The sequence below is a fragment of the Mandrillus leucophaeus genome, unplaced genomic scaffold (genome assembly GCF_000951045.1).
Source record: "Mandrillus leucophaeus isolate KB7577 unplaced genomic scaffold, Mleu.le_1.0 Scaffold639, whole genome shotgun sequence".
Classification (NCBI taxonomy): domain Eukaryota; kingdom Metazoa; phylum Chordata; class Mammalia; order Primates; family Cercopithecidae; genus Mandrillus; species Mandrillus leucophaeus.
In genome coordinates this window covers 1,011,901-1,024,799 of record NW_012106908.1, presented here as the reverse complement: position 1 = coordinate 1,024,799, position 12,899 = coordinate 1,011,901, and positions in this window count along the sequence as shown.

Here is a 12,899-nt window from a genome sequence, read left to right as displayed (position 1 = left end):
TCGTGGGACTTTTCTTATGCTTATTTTGCAGTTTGGTATTGTTTGTAATTACATATTTTTTTTATTATTTGTAATTATAATATTTCAGTGTTTTGAGATACCAGCGAGCTTAATCAGGCTGAAATAATTCTCAGAATTCGCTTTCTAAGGGCTGCAAACACAAGAGGCCTTTGAAACAGGATCCTTTTCAAAAGAACGTACTCACAATAAAAGTTCCTGGCCCAGTTGTGTCTTCTGTGTGTCAACACTTCTCTTCCTCTTCTGGAACCTTCTCTCCTTCCTTTCTCCCTTTTCCAGCCAGGCCTTGAAGTCAATCCAGACTTTGGCTTCAGGGAATTCAGAGCCAAGGAAGTGGGGACAAGTGTCTCCTGTTGCCCAGCTTCAGATCTCTGCAATCAGCCTCCAAAGCACTGCCAGTCTTCACCTTTCCCTGGCTTTCCAGCCCACACAGTAAGGGCAGCCCCTCAGCCTGGCAGACAAAACCCTCAGAGACCTGGCCGCCTCCCCTGGGCAGCCGCTGCCCCTGCCACAGGTTTTAGTCCAGCAATACCATACTGCTTCCTGCCTGCCCCCGAAGGGCCTATTCTCTTAAGCGTAAGTGTCTGGAATTCTCCCTGCACCCTCCATGTCCTGGCAAACCCATGCCCATCCTTAGGTCTCAACTCCACAGCCTTTTCCACCAGGTCTTCTCTGACCTCTCTCTCCTATACGGCCATGTACCTTGTCTTGGGAGTCTGGCCCTCTGGCCAGAGGAAGACTGGCATCTGCTTCTAGCACAGCCAATCCTATGGATTGTCCTGGAGTGAAAAGCAATGAGTGGGGCCAGTCAGACCTGTGTATTCATCTGTTCATCCACTCTCTCTTCAGAATTTGAACCAGGGAATCAAGCAGGTGGTAACAGCAGCCAGAACGAGGAGGTCATTGGTTAAAGGCCACATGGCATGTGAAACCCATGTAGTTGAGTGGATTTATGGGGCAGAGGCTCTCAGACCATAGGGTATGTAAAAGCATGAGAGTGCATTGGTTTTCTATTGCTGCCATAACAAATCACCACAAAAGTAGCTGCTTAAAACACAAATTTCTTATCTTACAGTTCTGTAGGTCAGAAGTCCAACATGGGTCTCACTGGGCTAAAATCAAGGTGTTGACAGGGCTGTGTTCTCTTCTAAAGGCTCCAGGGAGAAGCCATTTCCTTGCCCTTTTTGGTTTCTAGAGGTTGCCCCTGTTCCTTGGCTTGTGGCCCCTTCCTCCACCTTCAGTGCCAGCAGCATCATATCTGACCCTTCTTCCATCATCACATCTCTTTCTGACCCAAGGAAAGGTTCTCTGCTGCTGAGAACTTGTGTGATTAGACTGGGCCCACCCAGATAATCCAGGATCATCTCTCCATCTGAAAGGCCCTTTTGCCAACTACAGTAACATAGCCACAAGGTTCCAGCGATTAGGATGTGGACATCTTTGGGGACCATTATTCTGTCTAGTAAAAGGAGCTTTCTAGAATGAAGATTTCCAGGCCCAGAATGCAAGGGTCCTCATCTAGGAGGTTTTCCTGGGATGGGCCAGCAATACAAATAGCTCTGAAGCAGCTGCTCTGCAGATTGTCCTTAGAAAAATGCTACTACGCAAAAGTCAAAGGACCTGAATGGGCTGGTGATGCAGGAACAGTGAAGCAGGCACACTTAGCCACCGTAGGCTCCTCCTGGGGTCATCGATCCTGAAGCGTGGTGTTCATGAGGTCTTCAGAATGGCCCAGGTCATCCCAGGTCTGGAGAAGCGGGGTGCACATTGGCCCCTGTCCTCAGCTGCCTGTGAGAGCTCTGCCTTGCGGGGGAGCCTCAAAAATCCCCCATCAACTGAGTTCCATGAATGCCTGCAATGGAGCAGCTCACCCCTCCACTGGAACAGAGCAGATCTGGGGAAAGTAATAGTCTTTTCACCGTGGTGTTCCCAGGGCCTGGGCATAAGGGGGCACAATAAATATTTGCTAAGTGAAAACACGAATGATTTAACAGCTGTAAGTATGAAAAGGGTGATGGAAGAGGCACAAGTCCCCCTTCCTGGTAGTGGTTCAGTTTCATCCAGAGGGCTGGGGCCTTTGGGGCCTAAAAGAGGAATGGGGTTGGAGCAGCAAAGGGATTCCAGGGAGTGGGGCAGCATAAGCAAGAACACAGAGAGAGTGCACAGCAAGGCCTAGGCAGGTAGGGAAAGAGCCTGTGGTGTCCTAGGACCTCATCTGCCCCATGCTTTAGGAAGAAGCCTCTGGCAGCTCTGCATTAGAGGAACATGAAAACGGAGGAGATCCTCGAGGGTACGGGGAACAGCATAGGCATGGGCCGGTCAGAGCAGTGGTGGAGTGAAGAGATGACATGGCAAGAGGGAGAAGCACAAGACTGTGTAACCTACTGTGCAATAAGCAAGAGAAAGGGCACAGAGATGGTAACAACTCTGGCAGGCGCAGTGGGGCCACGGTTGGGAAGTAGTGGGTAGAACTGTGGCTCTCGGCAATGCAAACAGCTTTGGTGGCAGCCACAGAATTATTTCCACTCGGTGGTCTTGACTCCTGTGCAAACACAGGTCTAGCTTATCTAGCAGTCCCTTCAAGTTAAATGAAGTCTTTGTGGCACCAGACAGGGCGTGGCTACAGGGAGGGCCCAGGCAGTCAGGGCCAAGTACAGCTTCATGGAGATTCCTACAGCACAGAACAGCTAATTCCTATGTCCCAAGCATGGGATGGAGGCATGAGGTGTCCAGCAGGGTAGGAACCGGGAATATCTGAGCAGATGTGGATCCCCTCTCCCCTTAACATGTTGGAATATATAAGCTCCCCAGAACTGTAAAGGACTCTCCTCTGGAGAAAGGGGAGTCCTGGAGCTGACTGAGTCAAATTGCATGAGCCTGGTGGAACAGGGGCTCAAAAATCAACTCTCACTTGAATGAAGGAAAATAGAGAAGGTCCTATTTCTTTTACTCTTGAGCTGAGGGCTGGGATTCACCACTCCTACACATTTGGAAAAAGCCGGTTCTGTGTTTGATAGACTTTGCCACGTGAATAGCCTGTTCCAACAGCTCTGGAAAAACCTCTTCTGGTGGGGGCTGTGTGTGGTGGCTTGCACCTGCGATCCCGGCACTATGGGAGGCCAAGGCAGAAGGATCATTTGAGCCCAGGAGTCAGGACCAGCCTAGGCAACATGGCGGGACTCTGACTCTACAGAAAAAAAACAAAATCTTTTCTGGTGGAGTAAGTCTCTCAGATTAGCTTTTACCCCAATAGCCAGGCACACAAAGCTACATTCTGCTGCCTTCTCAGAAGGCTAGTCCCCACAGAAGAAAAGTGCCTCCTAGGTTACCTTTGTGTGGGCCCTACTGAGGCAGAATATGGCCAGGTGAAGGGCAGGCATCCCCTAAACATCCCTAAGCATGGGGCTGCCCCAAAGCAGGAACCAGAAACATTGGTACACTCAAAAAAACCCAAAGCCTAATACACCTCAGTCCACACTACCACTCTTGCTTTGGCTCAGGAGTAGCCCGCAAGAACATTAGCCTACTTAGGAAGATCAAGAACTTCCAAAGTATCTTGTTAAGATACAAAGGACTTCTGAAAGATTTCTGTTGACTTAAAAACAGACATAAATATTTTACTGAACTATGTATTTCTACAGAAACAACTATTACAACAAAATGAGGTAAGATTCACAAAGGTATACAAGTCTTTAAAGGAAAATATTTTTTCCCTTAAATATAAAAAGATCATTTGCCAAATAACATCAAAAAGAAAGCAAAAACTGTTAGAAACAAAAGAAATAGACAGAAATACAATAACAGGAGACTAACATGTCTTTCTTAGTCTTAATGAATCAAGTAAATGAAAATTAAAGGTTCATAATATTATACTTTATGAGGTCAAATGAATATATCTGATTGAATTTTGTTACCTTCAGAGAATATACTTTCTTCTTCAGTTTTCTGGGGATATGTATTAAAACTAAAAATTTATTAGGTCTCAAGAAAACATCCATGATCTCCAAAATGCACAAATTGTACAGGCCATACTCTCTTTGACAAGGCAATAAAACTAGAAGTTTGTAAGAAATGCTAAAAACAACCACAAAATAAAACTACCTGGAAATTTAAAAGTATAACTTCAAAAAACTCCAGTAAAAAATAAAGTCAAATCTGAAATTATAAATTATTTATAACTTAGAACACTAAATATAAATTTAAGGGATAGGGATAAAGATGTATTCAGAGGAAAAGTCATACCTTACAATGTTAGTAACTGTGTCTTTTATTAAGGAAGAAAAAGTTAAAATGGCATGCAACTTAAGAAGGTGGGAAAATAATAAAGGAAAAAGTAGTAAGAACAAAACCAAAAGAATCATGAAATAGTAAAACAGTAAATTAAGATAAAAATCTCAGAGTTGGTTATTTGAAAAGATCAGTGAAACAGACTAATTCTGGAAAAACTAATGAGAACAAAAAGGGAAAGCACACACAACATGGGAATGAGGAAGCGAATACTGCAACTCCAGGCCAACAAGTCTGAAAATCAGAACAGAATCACTATTTAGGAAAATGTACTTAATTAAAAAAAATTTTTTTTGAGAAAGGGTCTTGCTCTGTGTCCCAGGCGTGCTCACAGCTCACAGCAGCTTCGGCCTCCCGGGCTCAAGTGATCCTACTGCTTCAGCCTCCTGAGTAGCTGGGACTACAGGCACACACCACCATGCCTAGCTAATTTTTAGTAGAGACAGGGTCTCACTATGTTGCCCAGGCTGATTGTGAACTCCTGGGCTCAAGTGATCCTCCTGCCTTGGCCTCCCGAAGTGCTGGGATCACAGGAATGAGCCACCACGCTTAGCCAGGAAAATTTAAATTGCCAGAAACTTACAGAATAGAAATAAAGTTTGAAGAAACCAATGAGTATGAAAAAAAATTGAAAAAAAGGAAAAAAACCATATTTCCCAAGAGGCACTAGATTTGGACAGTTTTATACATGTTATAAAAACTTCAATAGAGCAAAAAATTCTAAATATTTAAATGTTTCTAGGGCATAGAAAAACAGCTTCCCAAGTTCTTTTTAATTTTAAGAAGTTAACAAACACCAATAACTGACAAAGCAGAAAAAAAAAATTACACAACTATTCATCTTATTTAGGTATGAAAAATTCCATAATAAAATGAGAAAACCAAATCCAGAAGAATTTCACAATTTAAAGCTCTTATTTTTTATTATACAAGTAATACACGATCTTTGTAGAAAAATCAGAAAGTACAGATAATAAACACAAATTAAAAATCTATGGACCAACCAATCATAAATAACCACTGTTAACACTGAAAGGAGATGTATATTAAAATAATAATATACTATGACTATATCAGGTTTTTATAGAAATGCAGAGATGTCTTAACATTAGCTAATCTATTAATGATTCATCTAAAGTCATAATAGAGAAAAGCCAGTTGATATCTTGACAGATGTGGAAAAAAGCCATTAAATAAAACCCCAACATCCATTACTAATAATATTTTCATCAAACTAGAAATAGAGGGCATAACCTTAATGTATAATTCAAATATTAAGATTATTTTACACTAAGAGTCAAATTTATAGTTCTGGAGAAACACTCTTCTAAGTAAAAAATATATATATAAAATAATGTACAATATCAGCAGAATTATGTAAGTGTTATTTAACATTGTTCTAAAAGTACCGGTCAATGTGATGATTTGAGAAAGTGAAATAAGATTACAAACATGGGAATAAAATTATCAACCTACCCAGAATTATTACCCAACTGAAAAAGGCAAAAGAAATTAACAACAGCAAAACCTTTAGAATAGTTCAGTAACTGGCTAGTTATAAAATAAATAACCAATCGCCAAGTTAAACTATTATACAACCACACACTACTCTCTTATGCAGAGGTAAGAATGAGGTAGATTGATGTGTACTGACATAGGAAGATCTATTGCAAAGAGAAAAATGCTAAGAGCAGAAGGGTTGTCTCATATGGTCAAAGTGCTAAAACATACTTTAGGAAAAAACTGATGAATATGCATCAACTGTTGACTGTTTTTCTTGGGGGAAAGTGATTTTAATTATGGGGGCTTTAATTTTCTACATATGTTTTAAAATAATGTTTACACTTACATAAGTTTTATTTAATGTTTTAAGTCATAAAAGCAATTGATTTAATTTTCATTTTTTAAAGTAGTGGGAAAAGATCTCATTTACACAATAGTAACCACACTACAAAAATCACCTATACTAGAAAAGATAGGCTGAGAGACATAAAACATTATAAATGTACTGAAATGAAAGGTTAAATATTATAAAGATGTTAGTCCTCTTGTGTAAAATATGTAAATTTTACTCAATCCAATTTCTAATTTTTCTAAACATTACAAAATTATCTCAATGTCTTTTGGAAGCTTTTTTTTTTTTTTTTTGGGACAGTCTCGCTCCCTTACCCAGGCTGGAGGGTAGTGGTGCTATCTCAGCTCACTGCAACCTCCACCTCCTGGGTTCACTGCCTCAGCCTCCCAAGTAGCTGAGATTACAGGCACCCATCACCACACCCGGCTAATTTTCTTTTGTTACTATATTTTTAGTAGAGATGGGGTTTTGCCATGTTGTCCAGGCTGGTCTTGAACTCTTGACCTCAGATGATCCATCCACCTTGACCTCCCAAAGTGCCAGGATTACAGGTGTGAGCCACCACGCCCAGCCAGATCAGAGAATTAACTGTTAGAAAGAAATAATAAAAGTACAAGAATAAGATAGTGGTGGATATTTATACAACCTTGCAATCAGAATTGGAAAGACCTAGCCAGGCTTGGTGGCTCACACCTGTAATCCCAGCACTTTGGGAAGCTGAGGCGTGTGGATTGCCTGAGCTCAGGAGTTTGAGACCAGCCTGGGCAACATGGCGAAACCCATCTCTACTAAAAATACAAAAAGTTACCCGGGCATGGTGGCATGCACTTGTAGTCCCAGCTACTCGGGAGGTTGAGACACGAGAATCGCTTGAACCCGGGAGGCGCAGGTTGCAGTGAGCTGAGCTCACGCCACTGCACTCCAGCCTGGGGGACAGGGTGGACCATCTCAAAAAAAAAAAAAAAAAGAATTGGAAAGATCTGCATAAGCATGACAGCATAGGTAGTAACCATTAAAAAAAAAAAAAGTAACAGATAAACTTGACTAAAAGGTGTTTTTTTTATGTCAAACGTTTTATTTATTTTTTTTGAGACGGAGTCTCGCTCTGTCGCCCAGGCTGGAGTGCAGTGGCCCAATCTCAGCTCACTGCAAGCTCCGCCTCCCAGGCTTACACCATTCTCCTGCCTCAGCCTCCCGAGTAGTTGGGACTACAGGCGTCCGCCACCTCGTCCGGCTAGTTTTTTTTTTTTGTATTTTTTAGTAGAGACGGGGTTTCACCATGTTGGCCAGGCTGGTCTCGATCTCCTGACCTCGTGATCCGCCCGTCTCGGCCTCCCAAAGTGCTGGGATTACAGGCTTGAGCCACCGCGCCCGGCAGTGGTCAAACGTTTTAAAAAAGCCATACATGCAACTTAAAATCTTGTTTTACAATGTTTATGAAATAAACCTCTTAGAAATCAATGATACTGGTGAACATCTTAAAGGGTCACATTTTAACAAAAAAAACACATTTTTTTTTAGCTCTTTGTCCCCAGGGTAACTCCGGTGTTAAAGAGGAAGCAGTACGCACTTACACATTGCAGGTGGGAGTATACTTTGGGACTGTCTTTCTGGAAGCAATTTGAGGCAACACATATTAAAAGCCCTAAAAATGTGCATACTTTTTAATTGTTGGGACAGGATATGTTATGCTGCAGTTAACCAATTAACCCTGAAATTCCAGTGGTTAACACCTAAGGTTTATTTTTTTTATTCATGCTACACGTCCATGCAGGTGGCAGGTGAGGGTAACATGAGGGGAGAAGGGGGCTGCTCCATGTAGTCACTCAGGGATCCAGGCTTGACAGAGGCTCTGTCCTTGGGACATCAGGGAAGGGAAGACAGACACTGCGGAACTGCCCATGGGCATTTCAGTCTCTGCCTGGAGCGTCATATCTCACCTCTGCTCACATTTCATTGGCCAGAATTAGTCATAGGACCCTGAATGAGTACAAGGGGGTTGGAGGGTAAAGTCCCATATGCCTCAGAAGGAAAGGCGCCACAGATAGGGAGGTGTGTACTTTTGAGCCAGTAATAACTTCAGAAAATTATCCTAAGTAAATATTCTGAAAAGTTCACAAGGATGTTAGAAGAACTTCATTATGTCCTTGACTACAACAGTAAAAAATTGAAACAACTTAAGTATCCAAGGTACAGCCTACATAGAGGTTAAAAATAATGTAATTACATATTTACTGATACAGAAATCCATTCACAATATAGCATTAAAAGGGATAAAAGTTATAAAACAGTATGTATAACATGATTATATTTCATGGAAAAAGTAATAAAACACACATATGCATAGAAAAAAGTCTGAAAAGATAAAAACGGAAATGTTAACAGTGGTTATAATCAGATGGTATAATAACAGGTGATTTTTTTTTTTTTACTCATCTGGAATTTCTTTAAAAAAAGTATTATATTATTTATGTACCACAAAAGCATTTTAAAAGGGAAACAAAGAACAGTACTCTTGGGAGAATTCACTTATCCACTCCACTCTTATCATTAAACCAAACTCTTACATTTGATGCGGGGAATGTCTTCTTGCCTGTCACATTGTAAGACGCTGCTCTCACAACTGATGTAAAGTCGAGACTTTTATTAAAAGCAGTACAAGAGGGTAAAAACAATAGCACAGCCCCACAACTGTGAATCATCAGTCCTGCCCATCACTCGCCAAAACACACACCACTTGGGACTCTGCCGTGGTTTGTCGGCTCCTGCCAGGTGCCCGGGGGGTCTCTGGGGCCTGGGAGACCACTTTGCCGCAAGACTGTGCACTGTCAAAGAGAGTAGGGCACTACACAATTCCACTTCAAACCAAAGACCTACAAACTCTTCTTCTGGGAAATGGATTCCAGAACATAGAACATCACCACCAGAAACAGAAAATAAAGTCTCCTCTTAGACATATATATTTTTAATTGAAAACTCTTCCTTACTGTTTCTCCCACTTCCCCTTTTGCTATTTCTTCACACACACACACACACACACACACAAGCACACGCACGCTGTCCTAAGTTCACTAGAACATTTCATCCAGTTCAAAATTCTTACCAAAGCCACCTTCCTGCCTGGGTAGTGTTTAAAGCCAAACTAGAAATATTCTCGAGATAGGTACATGGAAGAGACATGTAAGTAACACACATTTCTAGACTAGACAGGAGTCCCTCTCCATGCCGAAACCCCCATCATCTCCAGAATATATACTGTTTCTTTGGGGAAGCCATGTACTCAGAAATTAGGGTCCTTTTAAACCATGCATATCATTTAAAAAAATATATGGACATTGATCTTGCAAGCTTCTAGTTTGCAAGTGCTTCAAAATCTAGTGACGTCTCAAGGCAATGAAATAATTTAACTTCTAGAAAGATGAATGGAACAAACAATCCGCTTCTGGATATTAGCAAAGACCAGTGGCTGGCTCCCTCTTTCGAGTGCCTGTGCTAAGTCACATCACATCTGCCTTCTTCCCAAAGGTGCACCTGGCCACACGTGAGGTCCCCCCATAAGGTCCCCAGCATGTCCTGTGGTTGGCTCTCATCCAAAATTGTCTCTGGTTTCTATAGAGAAGGAGACTTTTCTAAAGATAAAGAGCCCTCTTAAAATGGGCAGATGATGTTTCTGGGAGGCATATTCACTGTATTATGCTCCACCCTTTACTTGATGTTTTGCATCAAATGTAGTCTACATCAGGCAGGCGCCTGCCCACCACCACCATGAAGGCTAGAGACCAACTGCCCTCTGTGCACAGTCTTCCTGGGTGTTGATTAGGTCCCATTCAAGCTGCTCCCACCACTGAGCAAGGTTGCTCCCTCCCCAGAAAGCCAGAAAGGAGTGCATCTCCAGGAAGGGGTGGGCAGTGGACAGGCCACCCCCAGCCAGAACTCTGTTTCCATTCCTGCGATCTCAGGGCCTCCCACTTGTTTTGAACGTACTGCTCTGCCTCCACTAAAGCCATCAATAAAGAACTCGGGGTGTGTTTGTTTTCCATAGAACTGGCCTCACAGGCAGACACATCATTTTAACCAACTTTCTTGGAAAGATTCCTACAAAACCAGAATCATTTGAAAGTTGAACTTATTGTTTATAATGAACATTCCTAGATGTCATTCAGATTCACATCTTTGTAAACTGTCCTTTGCTGTGGACACATATTAAAATAATATAATTGTAATATGCTCTTATCAAGATATAAGAGAATTATTTTCTCTTGGCACCCACGGGTCACCAAAGGGACTAGAGTGGCATGGCTCAAAAGATACTGCATCAAGGTCTGGGAGACCCGAATGCAGAGTCCACGCTGCTGGTCACCACTGGGTGACCCTGGGCGCGTCACTTTCTCTGTCTCTACTTCCCGTCTGCAAAATGCAGGTGACAGGCTCTGCCCTGTTCTCTTACCCAATTAAAGTCTAATGTGATGGCAGGCAGGAGAGATGAAACTGAGGGGCCACACAAGTTCGATGTCTTGTGTGGATACTGGTTCTCTTTCCCTCCAAGGCCTGACCACACTGTCCCAACCTGTCGCTCTGTTGGTTTTACATTCCCCAGGCAGCACTAGGAAGGCTTCCTCACCACTCCCAACTTTAAAATGCATCCAGCTGGGTCTTGACTGGAATGAAAGGTTATTTTTAAATGTCCTTTTGGTTGAAGGGTTCCAAGTTTTAGTCGATCTCTTTTAGACACCAGGTTTCATGGAGGCAGAAGGAAAGCGTATCAAGGTATAGCAGCCAGTCTTGGAAACGCCAAAATCAGGAGACCTCATTTGCAAACTGAAAATGCAGTCCTGACCCTGCACCTTCCAGGCAGCACAAGCGGCTGCGATGCTCACGGAGTGAATGGCTTACGTTCTGCCTGCTTCTGGTGTAAGGTTATGACAACAGTACTGAGACTGAGCTGCATGTCTGAATAAACGAGGGCACGTCACACCAGCTCAAGGGAGCACCGTCCAGGTTGCTCCAGGGCCATTATTTTAAAAGAAAGTAAATGAAGAGACACTAAGATCTTCAGAGAAAAGCAGAAGGAATGTAAAAGTTCAGTGCTTTTGTAAAAGCTGTTGTGCTTTCACGGCCAAGCCCAACTTACCTTTCCCTTTAAGGGAGTGCCTACTACTCTTAGCTCCGGGGCTGCAACAGCTGTAGAGCTGGACACACAGCAGGAGGAATCCAAGTTCCTTACCTGCTGCCCACAGGATGCTCACCACACTCTTCAGTGGTTGGTGAGCTGGGATCATGGGTCTCGACTGCACAGCAGCCCACTGTGGAAATGGCTCTTCCAACATTTTCTACACCTCCATTTCCGGAGTTTTCTAAAGTCACTGCTATCAGAATGCACAAGTGGCTTTGGTAACTACTCTGTGCACGTGTCACCTGAGCATTCTCTTGTCAGTCAAGAGGGCTCTTTCTAGATTCATAAGTCACCTGATAGAGGCAGAGGTCATCTGAAGACCCAAGTGGAGGGTGTTTAGAACCTAGTGTCCACCACTTCCGCACAGCCACACACCCAGCCTGCTGCTAAGCGGACCAGGCTGGCTTGAGAATCCCCTCATCCTGCTGCTGGGCCACGGGGCTGACTCACAGCCAGCTCGGCTCTCTGGTCTCCTAGTGCAGCCAGTAGGGAAGTGCTACCAACTGTCCTGAGAGCCATCTGGGGCTCTGGAGAAAGGGCAGGGCCAGCAGCAGACTACCCCGAATCACAAACAGGGCTGGCCACACTTTCCACTTCCTGTCTGCCAAGAGCCCTGTGTACTCAACCAAAGCCCCCACTTACCCTGCGGGGGCTCCTCTAAAAGTGCCTTGGTGCTCCAGATCCCCAGCCTTCCCTTCTGTCCGCATCCCAAACAAGACTCCCCGGCTCAGAGAGGCGTCTCAGTGAGGGAAAGGGAAGGAAAGCAGGAGGACTCATGTGTTCACCTTGGGGCCCGGGGCACCTGTGTGCAGACCCCATCTCACTCCCTCCTCGGGTTGTTTGTTCATTAATCCAAATTCAGCAGGGAGAAACTCTAACTGTGTCCATGGGAGAAGGTTTCTAGAAGGAGTAGTCCTCTTAGGTGGTTCTCAAAGGGGTAAGGGGGCACCAAAGCCTCCCCCCTGCCTAAGGCATATAGTTATGTGTGGGGCCAGGGATTCAAAACATCTTGCCACACACCGGCAATCTCCCAGGGCAGGATGCCAACAGCACCCACAGGCCCGCTGGCCCCACTGAGCAGCTCTGTGAGAGAGGAGAGGTTTATGGCTGCAGTTCCTTCCCTAGGAGAAACCGAGAAAGGCAGGAGGCAGAGCCGGGTGGAACACCTCTGTCATGAGGGACACGGCTTGTCAGCTGAGCTGCTTTCTCCCACCGATTGCCTGCAATTTCTTCTCAATTGTCCAGACCCTTAAAAGAATCCCACCCTAGGTCCCAAGCCCTGGGCAGCCCCTATACCTGGAATCCCTGGGTCACCATTCCTAGGGGAGAAGGTGATTCGAGAGTCGGAGAGCCCCAGGGGCAGAGCATCACGGATGGGCTCCAGGGGCCTGAGACCAGCTCCTGCAGCTTCCCCTTCTCCCTCCCTGCCCCAGGGTCACCCAAGCCCCAGCTTGGGTTTGACCGGACAGTCATGTCTGATAACTACCAGCACAGCAAAGATGGTGCATCATTCAACAGGGTCCCAGCTCTGCTGTGGGGTTTGATTAAAACACTAAATTCTGTGTA